The 20,473-nt window shown below is 35.4% G+C and overlaps 1 protein-coding gene across 4 annotated transcripts in view; it reads right to left on the bottom strand.

The window, feature by feature from the left end:
* Positions 1 to 20,473, bottom strand: part of heph (polypyrimidine tract-binding protein 1 heph) — a 311,014-nt gene that overhangs the window by 106,548 nt on the left and 183,993 nt on the right. The window lies entirely within an intron of this gene.

Here is a 20,473-nt window from a genome sequence, read left to right as displayed (position 1 = left end):
ATTAATTCTAATTGTGTTTGAATTCTAAGGCGTAAATCATCTAAATTTTGTAGTCTATTTTTGTAAACGGAACTTTTTATGTGACCCCAGAGAAAAAAATCGAGGAGCACAAGATTTGGAGATTGTAGCGGCCATTCTATTGCGTTTCGGTTACCGATCTATCTTCCAGGGAAAATCTCATCAAGAGGCTCCTTCGCAGCCACAACATAATTTGATCGTGCACCGTCTTATTGGAACTATATGTTATTCGATACTTATTCCTCAATTCCTCCAGGAAAAATTGCGGCGATTGATGGATTTCGTTTTGCAACAAGTGTAAGTATGATACGTCATTTAAGTTCCCTTTTATGAAAAATAAACCGACGAATTGGTGGCTGATTATACTCATTTATATGTTGATTTTTTTTGCGGATATTTTGTGTGCGAAGTCTACGTCCAATGAGGATTGTTCGTGGTCTACTAGCGATAATTATATCGATGAATAGATCCATTTAAGCCAAACGTTGTTTCATCCGAAAATAAAATTCTAGAAAAGAATCTATTATCCTAAATTGTTTTTTCTTACACTAGTTTACAAAATTACATCCCACGATCAAAATCTTCAGGCGTGAACTCTTGGGTGAGGGAAATTTTGATTGAAGTTTTTCTCGTTTTGAAAGATATTGCTTACTGGTTTTGCAGATACCCCAAATTCATCGACAAGTCTGCTGATAGACTCTATGGGGTTTTGTCTAGAAAAAAGTATAGTGCTTTATTGTCATCAATTGATGTCCGAGGTTTTCCACATTTTGAAGCAGCTTTCGCGCTTCCAGTTTGTTGAAATTTTTTATCAATCGGACAAACTACATTTCTCTCAATAAATCGGTCTCGATATTTCTCATTAAATATGACATATATATCTCTTCGTAAGTTCTTTTGCGATCTGCATATCCTAAAAAGATCAAAATTCGATTTTTCACTTCTCAGATAAACGATCACTTTTTTTATATTCTAACTGTTATAAAGACCTAATAACTGAATGCAATCTCTAATGAATTTTATGAAAACCAAAGTATTTTGTATCTAGAAAGTTGTTTAGATTCCAGACGATTTAGAGTTTCCACGTCTTATTGTCGTTCTTTCACTCTCTTTCAAAGTGAAATAAGAATTGATTGTCTGTCTGGGAAGCAAAGATTAAAACTTTAAATCTTTTTACAATAAGAACTTGTTCTTTTTTTTCAAAGGAAACTATAGATCTAATTTTAGTTTTGAGAATATCGCTGTATTCCTTGTTGAATAACCTTTCATTTGATATATGACGATGGAGACCTTTTGGCTTCAAAATAAAAAGTTGGTAGGGTAGATGGACAGGGTTGAAAAATTTGAATATCAAAAATAGTGCAGTAAATGCAATTTTTTTTATCAAATGGTACGTGCTTAGGTATTTTTTTAAATATAGGGTTTATAAGAGTCATAAACGTGTTGCAATGGTTTTTACAACCGCTCTAGAACGAAACAAGAATTCGCGTTTCAGCGGATAAATTTCGTCTGGAAGGACGAAGACATTGGTATCTTGCAAATGTGAGATAGGTCAGCAGTACAGGAAAAAGTCACGGAGACTTTAGTGCGGGAGATTTAACAGAGAGATATAACTTCTCAGATCGTAGACGAGGTCGAGTTATGTTCGGCTGGACAATGTCTGAAAAATCTTCTCATCCTCTCGGCATCAGCACAATCATCTACGTCTTTTTGGAAAAAAATGTGTTGTCGGAATCCTGTTTTCAGTCAGAAAAAACCGCCAAATGTAAATATCTTTGATAAAACTGAGATATGTCTTACCATATTCACTGTTGGTTCAATGTATGAATGATTTTTTGATGATAAGATGTAATATTTGACAAGAAATAAGCAACCGTCGGGTTAAAGTTAACGTTATAAAATAATTAAACTACTCCTGTTATCTAGACGACACTGCTGAAAATTTCATTTTTTTCATGACAAAAGCCATGTTTTCCTTAATGCTTGGAACACTTATTCGGAAGTGAATTGATATCATTGCCTGAAAATACGTTGAGCTCCAAAAAAGTGACTCACCGGATTTTTTTGTCATATTTCAAGCTTTATGACTTTTATGCCAGTTATTCGAATTCAATTATTTTTTCGGCGCATTATTGCCTAGCCCGTTGGCTATTAATGCAATTGAAAGAAACGGATTTTCTTCCTGGAAGTTAATGGAAAAATTGAAATTTACGTTCTTTATAATTTTTTGAAATCACTCTCTGCATGAATACAGCATTTGTGTTAAAAAGGTTTTAACTTTGTTGGAAAATGCCCTTTTTAGCAAACATTTTGTGTTTTGATTCATTACCATCATCATCACTTTTAAAATTTGCGAAATGACAGTAATGTTACTGGAATGTTGTATTTAGCAAAGGATCCAATTCGAATTAATATATTTTGAATCCAAAAGACACTAGTTTAACATGTTTACTAGAAAATTGTGTTGCAAACAAGGTAAAATCACCAAATTAAATAAACTCAGTAGCGGGTATTTCCACCTCTAGCAACTTAGAAATTTACTCAAACAACTTTTCTTTAATTAGAGACAATTCTTAGAGATTCTAATCATCTGAGCATATTGGAAATTAAATATAGAGCAACTTGTCTGGTATGATGTTCCCTCTTTCCAAGTAATGCATTTCGCATTTTTTCTAGAGTTGCTGGGGTCTAATCGCGGGAACACGCCTGAACCCTAATTCATTCCGCAAATGTTCATTTGGATTCATATCTGGACTTTGCACAGGCCATTGCAACGCGTTGATACCAGCAGTTTCAATGAAATTTCGAACGATTCCTGCTACATGTGGTCTAGCATTATCACGCATTAGGACAAAATCTGGACCAGCTCACTTAACATACTGTTGCACATACTGCTGTAAGATGTCGTCAAGGTAGATTTGCGCTGTCATTGACTGTCTAGGAGGGAAACCATGAAGCGGTGTACGTTTGTTTATCGAAATTCCAATCCAGACCACGACTCAACTGCCATTAAACTTCTGGAGCTGCGTAAGCAAGTCTTGATTGAATCATTTGCCCAATCTTCGCCGCATTCACTTTCGGCCATCTACCATATTACGACAAACCTTGATTAATCCATGAATAAGACACGGGACGATTCTTGAATGTTCCATTGTCCGTAGGTTGCAAGGAAGTTTCTTCGCGCTGTGTGGTGCTCCGGAGATAATTTAGGACCTTTTGCAGGCCTTCTTGCTTTAAGATTATTTCCTGCAGTCGTTTATAAACAGTTTTTTGCAAACTGTGGTACATCGAACTTATCGGAGGTTTTGTTGCGAATTCTACTGCAGTGCTAGATCGATTGCGTCATAGCTGGATCCACATAAAGGGATGGTCTCTGGTTGTTTTTCGGGGGCGACCACAGCTCGTCCTTCGAGCTGCGTTCCCAGTCTTCGTACTTTTGAAGAGCTCTGCGCTCTGTGGTAAAAGGAATTCCTGCTGCGCAATATCAAACGTCAAGTATGGATGCAAATGTTTTTTGACAGTTTACTTGAATTCAGTACTGCATCAGTGGGAGTAGATTCTTTGCTAAATTCAGTGTTTTAGTAAAAATCCCGCGATTTCGACAATTTTTAAGGTAAAACAATGAGTTGAAAAACAAAACGTTTGCTAAAAAGGGCACTTTCCAACAACGTTTAAAGATTTTTTATTCAAGTGCTGCATTCATGCACAGAGTGGTTTAACAAAATGATAAAGAACGCTAATCTAAATTTTTTCATTAACTTCTATAAAGAAAGAAAAAAATCAGTTTCTTCCATTTACATTAATAACCAACAGGGTAGGTTGTAAAACTTCGAATTTGACAAAGAAAACTCGGGCGAGCCACTGTTTTTGGAACTTAGTGTATGACGTTTCGAAGTACGGTAAATTCTGCTGGAACAAGTTTTATCGCGCGAAAATATCTGTCAGTATCTATTGCTGTAATTACAAATGTTACATAACACTAAAACAGCTAATTTCTAAAGCAGAATCGGTGATGAATGATGTTCTCGGTAAAACTGCATGGCAGCTTTGGATCTCAAACTTTTTTAAAGGGTTTATTGGGAACGGTAATTAATAATAATTACTTCAAATGACAAAAAGCGTAACTTGTTTTATCAATTTATCCCCGTCGCCAACACGAAACCTTCCTATTCCATCGGTCTTCTTTTTTCCAGTCTTCCAGGAGGCGGCGTTACTCTCGATTTAAATCGAAAATGCCCGAGTAAATAATCACAGAGCCACTTCCCATTAAATTAGACCGTTTAAACGTTTAATTGAAGGTGATAAATCACGCAGACCCCACCGAATAATTAGCAGATATATATGGGGATCCACATTTTTGCCAACTTGCTGGAAATTGGCCAAGGAGCTGACGTACGATTTGTTCGCTACGGATCAATTCCAGGTTGTTTTTGTTTTTGACGAGATTTTTTTTTCAACTAAAAACTAGTCGCCGCAAACGTTTTTTGCAATAATATGAAAATTTAGAGAAAGAAAAGTCACCTAAACACAAGACAGGATTCAAATTAAAAGGGACCGAATTGCCATGGGTGGAATACTACTCGAAAATTAAAAAGTCAGGGGAAATGGCAAAGTCAAAAAGAGAAGCTCAGAAAAAAGGTTAAATTTAAGGGGCATGACAAAAAGTTAAATGAGCCAACTGATTACAAAGTTAGGAATTTATTTTCCGAATTTGAGAGACTTTACCTTTGGACTAAACAATTTTCAATCACAGTAAATGTAAGTCACCGGTCTTGCTACCTAAAGTTAGCAATAGGTCAACTACTGTAGTAATACTTGATTATAAAGTCGACCACACCTCCCTTCAACATGTTGAAATGTGATGCAAGGACTGATTTCGCAGAATCGATAGTACCAGAAATATCCTTTGGTCCGAATATAGTGAACCATTCAGCACATCTAAATTTTGTTTCTCAATGTTACTCACACTCCGCAGGGTGGTTTATAAATAATAAGATATATCTGAGGCATTAAGTGTATCTAAAAGTTGAAATAACTGATATAAAAATTGTCAAAATAAAAAATGCACTTTTGAAATTTAGTTGCAAATTCTAGAAATGCACTGGGTGTTTCTTAATAGCTGGTAAAATGTGAAAAGGGTGAAACATGAGCCGATTTTTAGATAAAAACTTCAAACAAACGCATGCCCTTAATTGTTTCCATTTTGATTTACAAGGAGTTAAAGTTTTTTTTTTCATTTCTCTATTATATTTTTGTAAAATAATTAACTCAAAATTGATAGTAACAATAATTTTAGCATTACGAACAGAGTGAACTATAAATTATTTAAAATACTCCACAAGGCATTACTTTTTGCGTGGTCGCTCTCAATCTTTTACATCCCAACGGATTTGTAAAATTTTTTACCTCTAACCTTTGTTTTTATCAGAAACAATAGTTCAAGAGATATTTTCAAAAATTAAAACTAATAATTTGGATTATAGTCAAAGTAATTGCTAATAATGTTCTTCTCCTACCAAAATTCAAGATTCTACCCTTTTTTTCATCGATTGCCGCACTTTTTGAAAAAATCCAGGTGCTTTTCTAATAGTATGACAATTATTTACAATTTTTCAACAATGCACTACCTTGTTGTTTTGTCATATCCTTAGGTCAATCTGAGTGAAGATGGTTACATATTTTTGCAAATATTTCTTAAACTATTGTTTTTAGTAGAAAAAATTGAAGAGGGAAAAAGCTAACAAAAGACGCAAGGAATTAGATGAAATTAATAAATAAAATCCAAAAATGTCGTAAAAAAAGTTCCCATGTAAAATATTGAGGGCAACTACGAAAAAAGTAACGCCCTGTAGAATTTTTAAAACTAATTGTTATTTCAGTTTGTTCGTAACACTAACTTGATTATTACTACCAATGTTTAGTTAATTATCTTCACAACTAATAGAGGAATTAATTAAAATCGAAAAAAAATAAAACTTCAACATCCTGCAAATCGAACTGGAAAAATTTGGGGCATGCCTTCATATAAACATTTGACCTTAAAATTAGCTGATGATTTACTCATTTCATTTTTTACCATCAATTTAGAAACACCCCGTATTGGAACAAAATTGGAAGTGAGGTTCTAACTCGAGGCTTTCCGGAATGTACAATTTCAATTCTTCCGATATTCTGAAGTAGTTAGGCTGACCCAAGTTAAATAGCTTCGACTTTTAAAAGCTAAAAATGGAGAAAGTTTATCATGAAAAGTTTTTTAAGAAGTTGGAAGTTAGAACAAAAGGCTCAGTGAATTGTTCATTATATCAGCGGATCAAAAGTGAGAATAGTTCAATACATTAATTTATATCGGAGGATCTGCACTTTTAATTACTGAGGCAAAACAAAACTGAAATTAATACAACAAGTGCTTCCACCATTTTAAAAATATCTCCCATGACAAAATACCACATAAAAAAAAAAAAAGTAATTATTGTAATTCGCAAAACAGGCCTTTTACACTGGCTAAATAATCCCCTAGGTAATGTGCATTTAAGTAAAATTTGCAACTTCACAAATCGTGAAACTGTAGCAAAGGCGGGAAATTTGAGGACACTAGAACCGAGAGAATAGATTGTCCGCACCAATGAATTTTGGCCTGAATAATGTCGCAACTTAAAAAAAATAGGTCCCTAATTATTATCTAACTACCGGATGTACCGAATTTTCTTGAACACACTATATTCAGAACAATTTAAAACCAGTTACCTAAAATTAGTATATAAATACAGTACTTTAACCCCTTCACGTCCAAACATGTTTTATTACGATTCGGTTATACACCAGAAAACAAGACAACAAACCCTCTCTCATTTTCTTGCGCTTTTGTAAAAACAAATTAGTAAACAAACCTCAATCATTTTCTTTATGAAAGCTCACACGTTTTTATTCTCACAAAAACCCGATCTACAGAATCTTAAGTTCCAAGGGTCATACCGGCAACAAGCTTTGGTATCGGTTTCCCGTTTGTTATTACAATCATAGCTCACGCATGAATCGTTCATACTTAATCGAATAATTCCTTAACGGAATATTTATTGAATTTTATTTAAGATAATTGCCTGTATTGCCTGTAGAATCACGTCATTATTATAAAGTCAAAAGGCTAAAATCCAATTTTCTTTCCCCGTACAATTAAATTGACCGAATATCCATATATGGATATTACCGATTCAAAAATGCACCTATGAAATATCCATTTGGATTCAATAAATGTGTAGGGGTTGATACCACGTTATTAGGGAGTATCTTCAGTATCTTCAGCATGTTCGTAGATTAGAAACAATTCCTTAATCTAATATTTAAATAAGGACATTTTTCCGCTCAGCAGACTTTTCCTTAAGTGGCTACTGCCGTAATTAGGTAATAACCGTGCACCTGGGAAACTCTTTTCGAGCCAGACATTTTGTATAACCCTCTTTATACGAATTAGATCAGATCAGTATGTCTTGCACGTATACGTGTCCCCTTTCGCATCGGCTTGTGACTAAAAGATATCTGACCCAAGGCAAATCTTTTAAGCATTTAGACTTAACTGGAGGACATCTCTTGTAATACCCTAATAGGATGGGATGGCTTTAGTCGTTTCGCCCTTCGGGTATGCGATCTACGTTTTGCTTAAATTCGCATTGATTTGAAATAAGAGGAAATCATGAGAAAACTGCAGACTTAAGTTTTCAACCTTTTTTGCACAGAACTGTTGTTTTGCAGAGCCAACAGTCGTGAGCAAGTGAACAATAAATCGTTTCGAGACTGTTTACTGGTTTCTTTAGCTCATTAATAGCAACATTAATCATTTCTCAGTCTAAATAATCACCTCATTATTGTAAAATGCTGGGCATAAAGGTACGTTGAACGGCGTAAAATTGCCATAGCTGTGTAGATTGAACGTGATAAGAGCAATTCATAGCATGCATGCTGAGATATAAAACTGGTAGCTGAACCAATCAAATTCTGTAAAAAGGTGCTATTTTCCCTCAGTGCTACTTCAAATGCATGTTTAAGTTGATTTGATGTGTATATTTAGTACAAAAATACATTTGTGATTAAATTACGGACGGAATTTGGTTATTCCACAACTCCTGATGTAAAAGTCATATGCTTGAATTACTCCTTAGAATCCCTTTCAGCCATTTCGTAATTCTCTTATATCCTACACAAATCATGGTGTAAGTGTATTTTAATTAAACTGCCTAAAGCCAGGTATATGAATTTGTATGCCGAAAAGTAAATGGTGTTCTTCTGGTATTAAATCTTATAAACTGCCAGAGGGTGTGCTTTGAACTTTAAATATTTAGCACTCATAATAATTTGCATCACCTTCTGTTAGCATTCCAATATTAGTACATATATCTTGTTGCAGAAGAATTACAGTGTTTTGATAACTATTTAACTAATATTACTTCAGCTGTGTAAAAATAGATAATTATACATCTATTTAATTTCATTTCGAAACAGGTTTCGCATTTCACTACTCTATTTTCTTTAGGGATCTAATTGCTGTCTGAAACCAAGAAATTAAATCAGTTCTCTAGTTGATTGTCTGCCGCGGAATTATTAGCCTCATATTTTCCATTCCTTCTAATTTCTTGCTATCACCATCTAAATTGCAACGAGATCGGATTTAAGTGGAAATTGTCGGCAAGGTAATAGCAATTTTATTGCATAGTTGAAATTCCTCTTTTCCTTACGGCTTGGCTTTACCGTCCTTAATTGTGCAACTTTACCGAGTTAGAGAAACCTGGATTTTCGGCATTTGTGTGAAGAGGTCAAAAGATGGGAAAGGTAGAGAGGAAGACACACGAATTTCTGGACGTGCATTTCCCAGTCAGCACGCCACCCATTGACCTGCCGATCAGCCGTTTTGATGGTGGGTGGGAAACATCATCTCGTTATATACGTTTTTTCACGATAGTCGCAGAGCCTTTTGCTAATTCAGGGACAAAATGCGTATTTGAAACTTTGTACTTGTTGGAATTATGCATTTTTGAACTAAAAACTTCACGTAAATATCGTGACGAAACGATGTGTTCAAAATAAATATATGTTCGGTGCACACTCTGAACAAAATCTGTTCAATCGCTTGAAAAACAAAAGAAGAAGACTCAATTTTATAGTAGTTTTCCTAACAAGTAGAAAAGGCGATTCTTTTCCGCACGGAATGACGTTATGTTCACGAGCGACGCATAGCGAAGTTCGAGCAAGTAGTCAAATGCGGAAAGGACGCTTTCTAGAAGAGTTATAAACAATATTTCGTCACGAACTCATTGCACTGGTAGCGGTTGTTTCGTTTGATGAACAAACATCACAGGTAATCAGTGCTGAAAAGCAACTATTAATATTACTTCACAAAACTAACATCTGCAAACCCGGATTAGTGCTGTAAGGTGCAGTTTTCCGCGCCCAAATAAAGGATGATGAGTACCGAAGCAACTGTAAAGCTTGTTTCAAGTAGATTTTTATTTTTTCAACTGGCAGCTTAGTCACAACACTCGGCACCCTTAGGCCGTTTTATAAAAAAATACCTCTGATCGGCAGAGAAAAATTAAAAATTGAATTGTCATTTTGGCCCGTACACAATCCTCAATGCCATTGACAGGGATACCGGTCCGATTCGACAATTAAACGTCTGTCTTCTTGAAGAAGGTGTGGCCTGAGGCCTTCTGATTATGTTTTAAGGTGTCGTCGGCCTTGCCCTACAGACGCAAATATATTGTTTCAGACGTGTTCTCATTTGGTTGTGTCACAAACGATATTGTCCCATTTGTGCTTACAAAATGAGATAAATTACCGAGTTTGTTGGGCTTTAGCGGGGTGTTGACAAAAACCCGACACCGCGTAACTTTTGTCCATAAAACAATCAAACGAAATGCACCATTCGGCCAAAAATTTCAACTCACCCAGAAACCTCGCATATATTTTGCATCTGATTTTTGTCGCTTTTTATAGAAACAGGCTGGGCATAAATATTAAAACTCCCATTAAACCAGTTCCGAACTGGCGGCTGGAGTTACTGTTGGAAAAATTGTCCCCAGGCTCAGAGGACTTCCAAATGTATTTTTAATATCGGTATAATTTTCCCTAAATCCCCCGCGAAGACTGCCAGTTATTTTTTAATATTCTTCCACGGTTTCTCCACTGCGAAGTTTTCATTTTTAAAACTTGGAAAAGGTTTATTTGCTTTTGTAGGTTTATATTTAATTACATTAGGGAGTCTGGACTATTTATACAAGGAACGCGCTACGTCCTGGAGAGCCTTTATTTAAAGAAGCCTGCTTGAATGTCGCTACTTCATGCACTTGTGTTGTTTTAGATTTTGACGCTAAAATTAACATAATTAATTAATATATTTTTGAATGAAAAATGATCTACCACAGATTTGAGATGAAAGAAATCTTACAATTTAAAGGCCAATAATTCACATCAATATTCCTGGAGATAGTAATTCTGTAGCAGCCACCAGAAAAAAATCTTGCATCAACTGAGCGAGAATTTCATTCACACTCCAGGACTTTATTTCGGATGTGCTGTCTACTGGATAATAGTTAAATTACAGTTTGTCGTTAAGTTAACGAGAGTAATTTGCCGAGGAGATGCATTAGACATATGATGGCATACATTATAGGAAAATCGGTCCAGATTACTTACCGCCTGAATGCCATCATTCCGGGGTGTAAAAATGCAATTGCTTACCTGAAACAAAGATAAAACTGTACTCTATCAATGAACAAATACACCTAATATTAATGGTCACGGATTCACAATTCATAACGCATTTCGATTTCCTATATCAAATGTTAATGATACCACCTGCCTTTGGAAAAGACTAAAAACAAACTAAAACCTTAATTCGAAAAAGTCGTGTTTTCAAAAATTGATAGTTGCCTTAAAATAAATACTAGTTACGCCACAATTTTCGTGAAAATCTTACAGAGAAATTTTTTTATACCGATACCGAAATGTTGAACTTTTTGGTAAAAAAAAGAGATCTGTGTATCATCCACATTTTGATGAAAACGTGTCGAGAATTTGAATATTGATAGCTGCGTTGAAAGGTAGAAACACTGACGATGTTCTTAAAAATTTGAAGGAGAATTTTTTTTTTTAATACCTATAAATCCTTACAGTCAATAACTGCTATCGAGCGTGAATAATGAGTGAATCATTCACGCTCGAGTGCGGTTGACTCTTGAAATTCAATTTATTAGTAATAAACATGAAATGCCCCCCAAACTCGGAAAAAGTCTTATTTCGGAATAGATCTAATTAAAGTCCCATATGTACAACGGCCACAAAGTATTTAGCTGGGATTAAATTAAAATTTTCAGTAGCTCTTCGAATTTTCTTCCTCTTTGGTTTATATTCAATAGATGGCAAGAACACATTATTTTTGCATTGGTTTCCCAATAAAATATGCGAATGAAATGAAACGAAAAATAAAAGTCGAAGTAATATCTAAAAGGGGAACTTTGCCTTCATATATCTAGTTCTGCATCTTTTATTGTTTCCTAGACCCCAGTGAAGTGGCTAGAACTTGAAATATTCCGTACTTTGATCGGCATCATACTTTATCCGAAAAAAAAAAGGAAAATAGTCAATTTTTAACTTTTTAGATTTTTTGCCCATGATCAGTTGTCATTTTTAAGAAACTCTTTCGAATTCTACTGAGTCGTTAGAAAACTGAACCAAACCAAGTCAAAATTGATAAGTTGAATTATACATACCATGGATACTCAGATCCACAGAATCATGCAGATCATACTTATAATAGACACCTTCACATTTTCATTTGTGTGTTCGCTGCTAGTTATCCAAATAAAAACCCATCCGCAAATAGTCCGGTGGGACCCCTATAGCCTTTTGCACAAAGGGCAGGTGGGTGGCAAGTGAAATTCTGTCAATTCGAAAATCCGACATAGAGGGAAAGGTAAAGCGGTGGATAAGCATCCCCTATCACGGAAAAATACAGAAAAGGGTTGGGAATGTAGCAGAAAAATCGCGAGGGTTGTATGCAAAGTGCCATAAACAAATTTCGAAGGGATAAAGAGTGTTTGTAGGTAAATGGTTTTATCATATAGGCTCGAGGGACCGGAAACGAAACTTTCGTTTTGGAGGGACTTTTTTCTGATTAATCTAGTAAAAACGCCCATTTAATCAGACCAAAAAATTATCTTTTTTTTTTATATTCGAAGACATCCACTTAAATATCAAAAGAATTTTTTACAATACAAATCAATCTTTAGGATAACTATCACTCAAAGTGACGCTTTCTGTGGTTCTCATAAAAAAATTAGAGAAGGCAGCAGCGATCAATTAAAAGAATGCTAATCTATTGAGAGAATTCCTAAAAACTTTCTCGATACGTTTTCCCTCTCCAAATTTCATATATTTGACAATATAATAACACAGGCTTTTGGGGGACCTTTTGTCCGGCGAAAGTGCTGTTTTTGAGTCTCGGACCCCATTTCGATTTTGGGTCAAGTCATTACGACGGATTTATGTCGAAAATATATTTATGTTTATCGAGATCAACAAGTTAAGTCTAACGGCAAAGAACATACGAAAAAATTATTCCCCCAGAGAATGATAAAGCATTATTGGAACTTTTCAACTTTGTCTCGAGCGGCATGGAAATATATGAATGGAATTTCGTAAGGAAGTAGGAGATATTTTATGTAATTATTGCTGGTTTCATGTAATACGAGAAAGGAAGAGGGAACTTTTTAATTTTTATTTTTTTGAAGACGAGACATCAGTGACATTTGTTTAGTTAAATGTAATTAGGACGTTCAAGGGCGGTAAAAGGAATTGGAATATGTACATAACTTTGACATAATTGGTTATGCATCGGCTTGCCCATCGAAATATTTATAAATTATTGAATAGAGTGAATCAAGAACAATAAGTTAGTTCGTAAATATTAACTCAATCGAATGGTTTGCAAGAAATTTTCTTTGTCCACTCGAAAACGAAAAAACGTGTACATTTTGTCTTTTTTGAGAAGGTCGTTTATCTCACCTCCAGGCAATAATCAAATGACATATTGAAGTGAACAGAATATATCGCGACCTGTTTGTGATATTCAGTCATCATTCATACGTCAGTCGATCACATCATTTCTGGCATTAAATGATGACTATTTCAAGTCACATTACTACTTTCGATATTGAAGGGCTATTTTTGCTCTCCCTATGCTCGCTTCTTTTTTGCGCAGATCGTATTCATTAATGAGCAATTTTATTGTCTGCCATGAATTCTAACGGCATTACATGTGCATTTAAAAGAAATTCTTCATTTCCATAATGAGATCACGTGTAGCGTGTCCAATTCTGCACGATTATTAGCGCCCCATGTTTTTGCGCTGCAAGTGTTTATTAAACCGTCACAAACCTGATCTGCAATGAGTTTTTCGCATTTTTGCTACACGGAATGTATTGTTCACTTTCTACCCTGGGCTTATTCGAGCACTTCTACACAAAAATGTCCGTCATTCGCCATAAATTCTGCATTGTGTCACGAGACCCGGTCGCCCATATAAAACTATCAAACCCCCGCAAACGAAAAGAAAATGCGAGCAAGTGGAAATCGAGACATAAACAAAAATGAAATTGCTGGAACGGTGAACCCTCATAATTTATATAGGGCCTGATCAAAATCAGACACCCAGCAGTATGATTTGTGTAATTAGTTTGTGTCCGAAATAGATTTTTTCTATTAGATTGAAAGGGAAAAATGTGAGTTTTTAGCAACCGAAAAATAAATACTACTTTGTAAAATTGTAATTTTGTGCAGATCTGTATTTCGTCTTATTCGAGCTCTACAATTTAGCTTCTGTTCCGCTTACCCCGCTACTAGTATACTAGTAGTAAGTACTTACCTGGAATCGCATGGATTGAAACAAAAAGGGAAAGTAATATGAAAGGCCTCGAGGGGGATCAATGCACAATTTTGTTGGTGTTGTTAAATTGGAAAACGGAAAAACGAAAATAAACTTTGCGGAATTTAAAACGTGCGAAAATTTTCAAAGAAAGAACACAGATATATATCTATGTAAGCCCACAGGCCGGGAAAATTGTAAGAAAATATGGGAATTTATAGGTGTTTACCTATATACGAATGCGTATTTAGTAAGAACAGGGATGGAATCGCTCTTTTAAGATCGTCTCGCAATTTTATTTTGCTTGGAGCAGTTCGTATTATTTGATGTTTCTGTAGCATGTGGCCTGCTCTCAATGCAGGATAAGATAGTATCTAAATTATTACAGATAGACATCGCTTTGGAATTGAAATCATGACCAGAGGGTGGCTGGGATACATTTAAAAAATAAAAAATTGCGAGCATTATACAGGTTGTTGCACAAAGAATACCTCCAATGTGTGATTTTTGAAAAAGAACATCCTACATAGAAGCGCTCGCATGAATCCGCCTACAAATTTACCATATACAAAAACAAAGAATGTGACCTGGGAAATGCAGACAAGATCAAGTATGAAGCGCAATTTCTGCGAACGATGAAATCATTTTTTTCGGAATACAATGCAAAATCCAATTGTTTTAAAATCAGCTGATGGGAATCGATCCGATCCAGATTATCCTTTCAGAAAAATGGTCCAGTGAGGGAATGGCCTGTAGATGATCGATTTGATTGCGAAACTGGTAACGCAGGCTATACAGCCACAGTAATTAGGGCCCAGACTCTAAGGTTGCAAAACGTATTATTTGCACAACGCTCACCTCCCTAAGGTAATGTTCCCAAAAATACACTCGTGCCTTCATTGCACATTTGGAAACGGGATCGCACAATTTTTTAAGAACAAACTACACAATACGTAGATATATTTCCATCAACAATAATTTCGCCTGCAGCGGTGTTTCCTTTGTTATAGAATAATGCATAATGCTCTTCATAGCTAGGTTTTCTCATAAGTGTTAACAAACAAAGCTGAAACTTGTTTTAACTTTCTTGTTCCCTATGAACTAAACTATCGATTTTTCGCCTCCACATCTAGACCTAAAACTCCATAAGCCCTCTGGACAGTAACTGACAACAGGGAATCCTATTATTTCATTTTATGCCCCTTGTCCGTACACCTGCGGCCGGTTTATTACTGATGTGATTTCTTGTTCCCCGAATTGCACTTGAAATAGTTTGGAACAGTGTGCCGCAAAACCGCAAATGGATGTTGCAGGGATCAGTTTGCGGCCTGCCCAGGATATATCAAAGCCTCAACATGACCCCGCAACGCCAATGGGTGAATTTTCAATCACTTCATTGTCCCCCCTAAGTAACTAATTTCTCTCTCTTTTATCACAAAGCAGAAAATTACTTTTCTGCCGTCTGTGTCGCACACGAAACAAGAAACATTAATCAAGAGGTATAAACTTATCGTCGGTGATGATAGCGACATGTTGCTGCCGGAAAACTTTTAATCTTCCCCGTACGCCATTGGTATGGTGGCTCCGTGTCCACAATTTAATTTCATTTTTGAAACCCGCTGCGAGACCGAGGAGAAGAACTTGCAATTTTCGATATAATGCAAGGTATTCCATTTTAGGATTAAAGAATGGTGTTGTGGCTGGAAATGCACCCCTGTCTGGTATTTATTAAAGAGATTGGTTTTTCTTTAGACAATACGTCTTAGGGTAACATTCCATTAGAGCTTTTTAACTTTTTCTGGGTATACATCATTTTATAAAATTGGTGGGGTAACGAAGTTTAAAAGCATAAAATTTCCGGGGTCGTTATAAACGCAAAAAAAAGTAGTTTGTATAAAATTTCAATAAACTGTTCTCGTGACAGCTTCACATAATCGTAGTTCCGGTAAAACTTTTTCGATTAAATACGATTTTTAGCGACTTTTTAGTCCGTTCTAGAATCGATTTATAATAATAATTCGTAAAATATGGCACATTAATAACAGGTCAAATTTGTAATAAACACATCCCCCATATTTCAAATTGCCTCGATGTTTCCACGCACCGATTGTGTCAGGTTAATATCAATAACATATCCTCGTTTTAACGGGAATTTAGTCGGTCGTTGGTTGGTGATCGGTGATAAATTTGGGTACCTTGAAATTCATTTAATTTTTATTTTTCAATGCGGTGTAGTCAGCGGCTTGAATTTTTGAATTTATGATCTTCCTAGATTCAGATTTTGAAACGCGCGAAATGTCCGATGTCAAATGGGGCCAAATAGCATTTTCCACTAGCGATTTTAGTAAAATCGGTTATAATCAGATCAAAAAAATGTATCTCGTGACTTAATTACCCGATTTTAATTTTGACAGGGGACCAAAAATTCCCCATAAATAACAAATATTTTTCATGAAAATAACTGATCACGACAAGTTTTGTTTATTGTGGCGTAATTTTTGATGGCACACACTTGCACACAGGGTTATTCATAAAGTATAAAAATGTATTTTTTAATTTTTTTCTTATGGAACTCCATGTATATTATAGCGTTTTCAAGTTCTTTGGGAAATTTTGCATACACTTCACATAACGTACTCTTGTCTAAGTTCAAGAGTTGTTGGAACATTTACGCAAAGGATAATTAGAATGGCCTGCTAAATCACCTGACTCCATCTCTACAGGGTTACCTGAAACATAGGATATATTCAAATAAACTCAACGACACGATGTTTAGAAGAGTTAAGTAAAATTACTCAAAAACCTCAACGAATACCTCATATGAAATGATAAAAAGTTCTCGAGGAACGTTAATTGCGGCACGTCCAGTGTCGGGTTAGTTCAGGTTAGCGTTAGATCAGCCCTACACATTTAAGACATTAGATTACAGTAGTTTATATTCTTTTAATTTTGTTTAGTAATTAATCGTTATTTCCATTTTTTTGTATTTTCTTTTGAAAATTGTTGAAATTAGGCCTGGGTATGGTACATGAAATATGTTAAGAGTTTCTCAAATAACTTAAAAACATCATAATATACATTGGGTTCTCGTTTTAAAAAACAGTGCATTTATCTACTACAGACAAACATGTATACATATCTGCTACGTCAACAAATACACTACTAAAAGCAATATTTGATGTGCTGCAGTATTTTCATGAACAATATTTCCTTCAATATTTAACGAACTTTTGTGGGATTTTTTGTCCTCTATTCATATGTTTTTGTCTAGATTTACGACATTTCAACTCTTTCTCGATTTGTTCCGTACATGTATATTTTTTATTGAAGTTTTTTTTTCTGCAGAAATGCTACAGATAGAAGAAATATTTTAACTATACTCATGAATGCAGAATGCGTTTTTGAAAAACTTTTGAAAAACCCTAAAAACATAAAAAAATTTGCAAATTTTCAAAGTTACTTTTCAGATCTCGTTTTCAAACAAAAACTAATTCCATTTTCAAATATATCACTGGAACGTGATCAAATTTTCGTTGCTAATGCCAAATTTCTGCGCGGTTTATTAAACAACATATCAATGTCGTAGCAGCACACCGATTTAGTTCATCGACATAAATTGGCGTACGACCATAGCACACTGCACGATAACCTAACACACCCTGCGTAACCGAAATACCGAAAATTGATATTTCCAACCCCGGATATTACCGTTACTGGAAATAGCTGCTGTGTCAGGAAATCGAACTTTCAGATGCGTTTTTTCCATCAGTAACAACTCGATTATTTGTATTCAACTTCTTTGTGAATTTCTGCTATCACCGGTAAAATAAATCCGATTAATAACCCGAAATTCGAATTTATATTTGGTTGTTGAAGTACCTAAATCAGTAGCAAATCCTCTTAAACATTGGAAGCCGCTATTGAGGATTAAACCTCAAGTATTTTTGGCGAGCCACGGTATCAAACCGAAAGTCAATAGCAATCATAAGACGGGAGCGCCATTCCCGGCTCAATCACTCCTAATCTTGTCTCAAATATTGGAACTCGGAAACTTAAACAAATGCCACCGAGAAGACGATAAATATGCCCAAATCGAAATATAAACTTAACCGAGAATTTGATGGAATATCGCGCTTCTTCGAATGTTTATTTGCCATTAGAAACGTTAAGTGAGTTTTCGGATTGCTCACCAGGGGCGGATTAGAGATTTGGATACCCAACTCTTACTGGAAAAAGGGCGGTCCATAAAAATAAATCACCTTTCTCTTCTTGGATGAAAACAGAACCCATGTTCGTACTTTAAAATTCCCATTACAGGAAAACACACAAACGACAGGTAGATAGCTCGGCTAGCATTCCTGTTTACACATCCACACGCCCTAGTCATCAGTGCATCCCCCTCCGTGGGAGTTAAGTCTTCTGTTATGTAAATATTTATTTACGAAACTAGTGTTTAAGCGTGGAGCGTAATCGATTTTTTATGGCTCATCGACATCATGACAATGGTAGATGAAATCTCTATAACATATGCGTTATTGACAGCCGACCTTCCTAGTTGGCGTAAAGTTATACGGGGTTTAAATAATATTGCTGGTCCTGTTGGGCTGTGGCGTTATGGTCTTAATTTGAAAAATCTAAAGTGAGCATGGAATGTAAGACATTACTGGGAGTTACAAAATTGAAAAATGGAAAAGGAGGTGCAATTTCTGGGAACGTTTTATATGTCAGAAACGGCGTGACCAAACTATTTGATTTCCGATATTTTGTGAAAAATGTATTTCAGGGTCAAAACATTAAAACGAAAATATTTAGAAAGCTTTCAAACTGATCAATGTTTCTTAATATATTTATAGTTTCTTTCTCTCTACAACGTGGGCGTATTAAACAAATACGTATGTTTACTTTTTGGATCAAAGGGCCTTCCTTTAAGCTCTTGTACCTAACCTTATTAAACAATCTATGCAGCTCAAGTAAAGCATAGTTTTTTACACATAAATTCTATTTATTACGTTAAATAAATATAACTGCAATTCGACAACTAATAGCCTACTTTAAAATTACTATTTCACCATTAAGAACTGCAATATCGCTTATTATAATCGCTTCGTTCTTCCAACTGTACCATTCTTAGATTAATTCACTTTTAACAATGATCTTCTTATACAGCTAATGATCCTATAACTAGAAAATTCCACACTTTTCTTATAAACATTAACATCAACAGATATCAGAATATTCGACAGACATAAAAGGAAACAATAAACCACTCGGTCGAATGCTCACGCTAAACTCTTTAATGCTTCTGCCTTTTATCTACAGCAGTCTCCGCCAACCGTAACACTGCTTTTCTCTTAAAGCTGTTCTTTCCGAACACAAAGACCTTCAAGCCATCTCTGTAACCGAGCCAGACAAACAAATTTCATGTTTAGGAGTCCGATGGATCCTATAAATCACGCCATTAATCTTTTTGACGAACGTGAAAGACCCTTCCCAACTTTGGCTCAGTTTGGGCGATTTTCCCACCTCCCCAGCCGTTGTGAGCTCCCATCGAGTTGAGCAAATCTTTGTCTGGTATTCCAGACAAAGATCCAAAGATAAAAGTCCACATGTTAAATCTACACATTTTCGTTCCGAACACCAGCAAGGGTGTGACCTTCGAGGTCTGACCGGCAACTTTGTGGATGGGACTTCGATACGCCATTGATAAGAAAAGTGTTATGTTATGGAAATGGTCCGGTGACGTCAGTTACTACTTTCTGGAATGAAGCACTCATGGAAGTGCCACGAGATCTTATTCCAGGCCGTTTGTTGCACAACAAGCAACCCAGTTCGGACACCAATTCTTTTCAATATACTCGTTTTCTAGTATGGACTCCAGCATACTCGCTTTCGGGTAAACAATATTTGACAACACTTGACATAAACACGTACCCGAATATTCCATACACATTAGAAGCAATAAATCACTCGTTTGAGCGCCCACGATAAATACCGTTTTTGCTTCTGTCTTTTACCTACCATGACCACACGTCATCCATGGCACTACTTTAAAAGTATATATTTTCAGTAGCTGATATTCGAAAAGGCCGCATCTTGACCTAAATAATCAAAAAGCAAAAGAAAAATTCAGATAAAACAAAGAACCAAGTGAGGTAATTATTGGGTTAAACAATTCATGGTTAATAAATTAGGGATCTTTAATCCTTAGGCTGACCCTTATTTCCATGTTATAAAAGGCTGTATTTTTTTAAACAACGAGCTTTTGGACAAAAAGGAAATTATTAGGAAAAGGATAATATTTCGTTAAAATAATTGCGGTTTTATCTGTGACTCGTGGATTGATTAAAGTAGGGGTAATTAATATATAAAAATTAATTGAATCTACTCATATTATCGTTGCTCAAACACACAGGAGATGAACTATCCAAATTGCAAATAAAAAATTCTTAGAAGAAAGAGCACTAATGCTGTCTAATAATCGAATTACTGGGAAACGAACGACAAGATGATAATCAAAGAAAGAGTACCGGATCATGAAGGAGA

This window comes from Euwallacea fornicatus, chromosome 14, assembly GCF_040115645.1.
Source record: "Euwallacea fornicatus isolate EFF26 chromosome 14, ASM4011564v1, whole genome shotgun sequence".
In the NCBI taxonomy this organism is placed as follows: Eukaryota; Metazoa; Arthropoda; class Insecta; order Coleoptera; family Curculionidae; genus Euwallacea; species Euwallacea fornicatus.
Note: the sequence above shows the minus strand (reverse complement) of the source record. Positions and strands in the feature narration are given on the sequence as shown.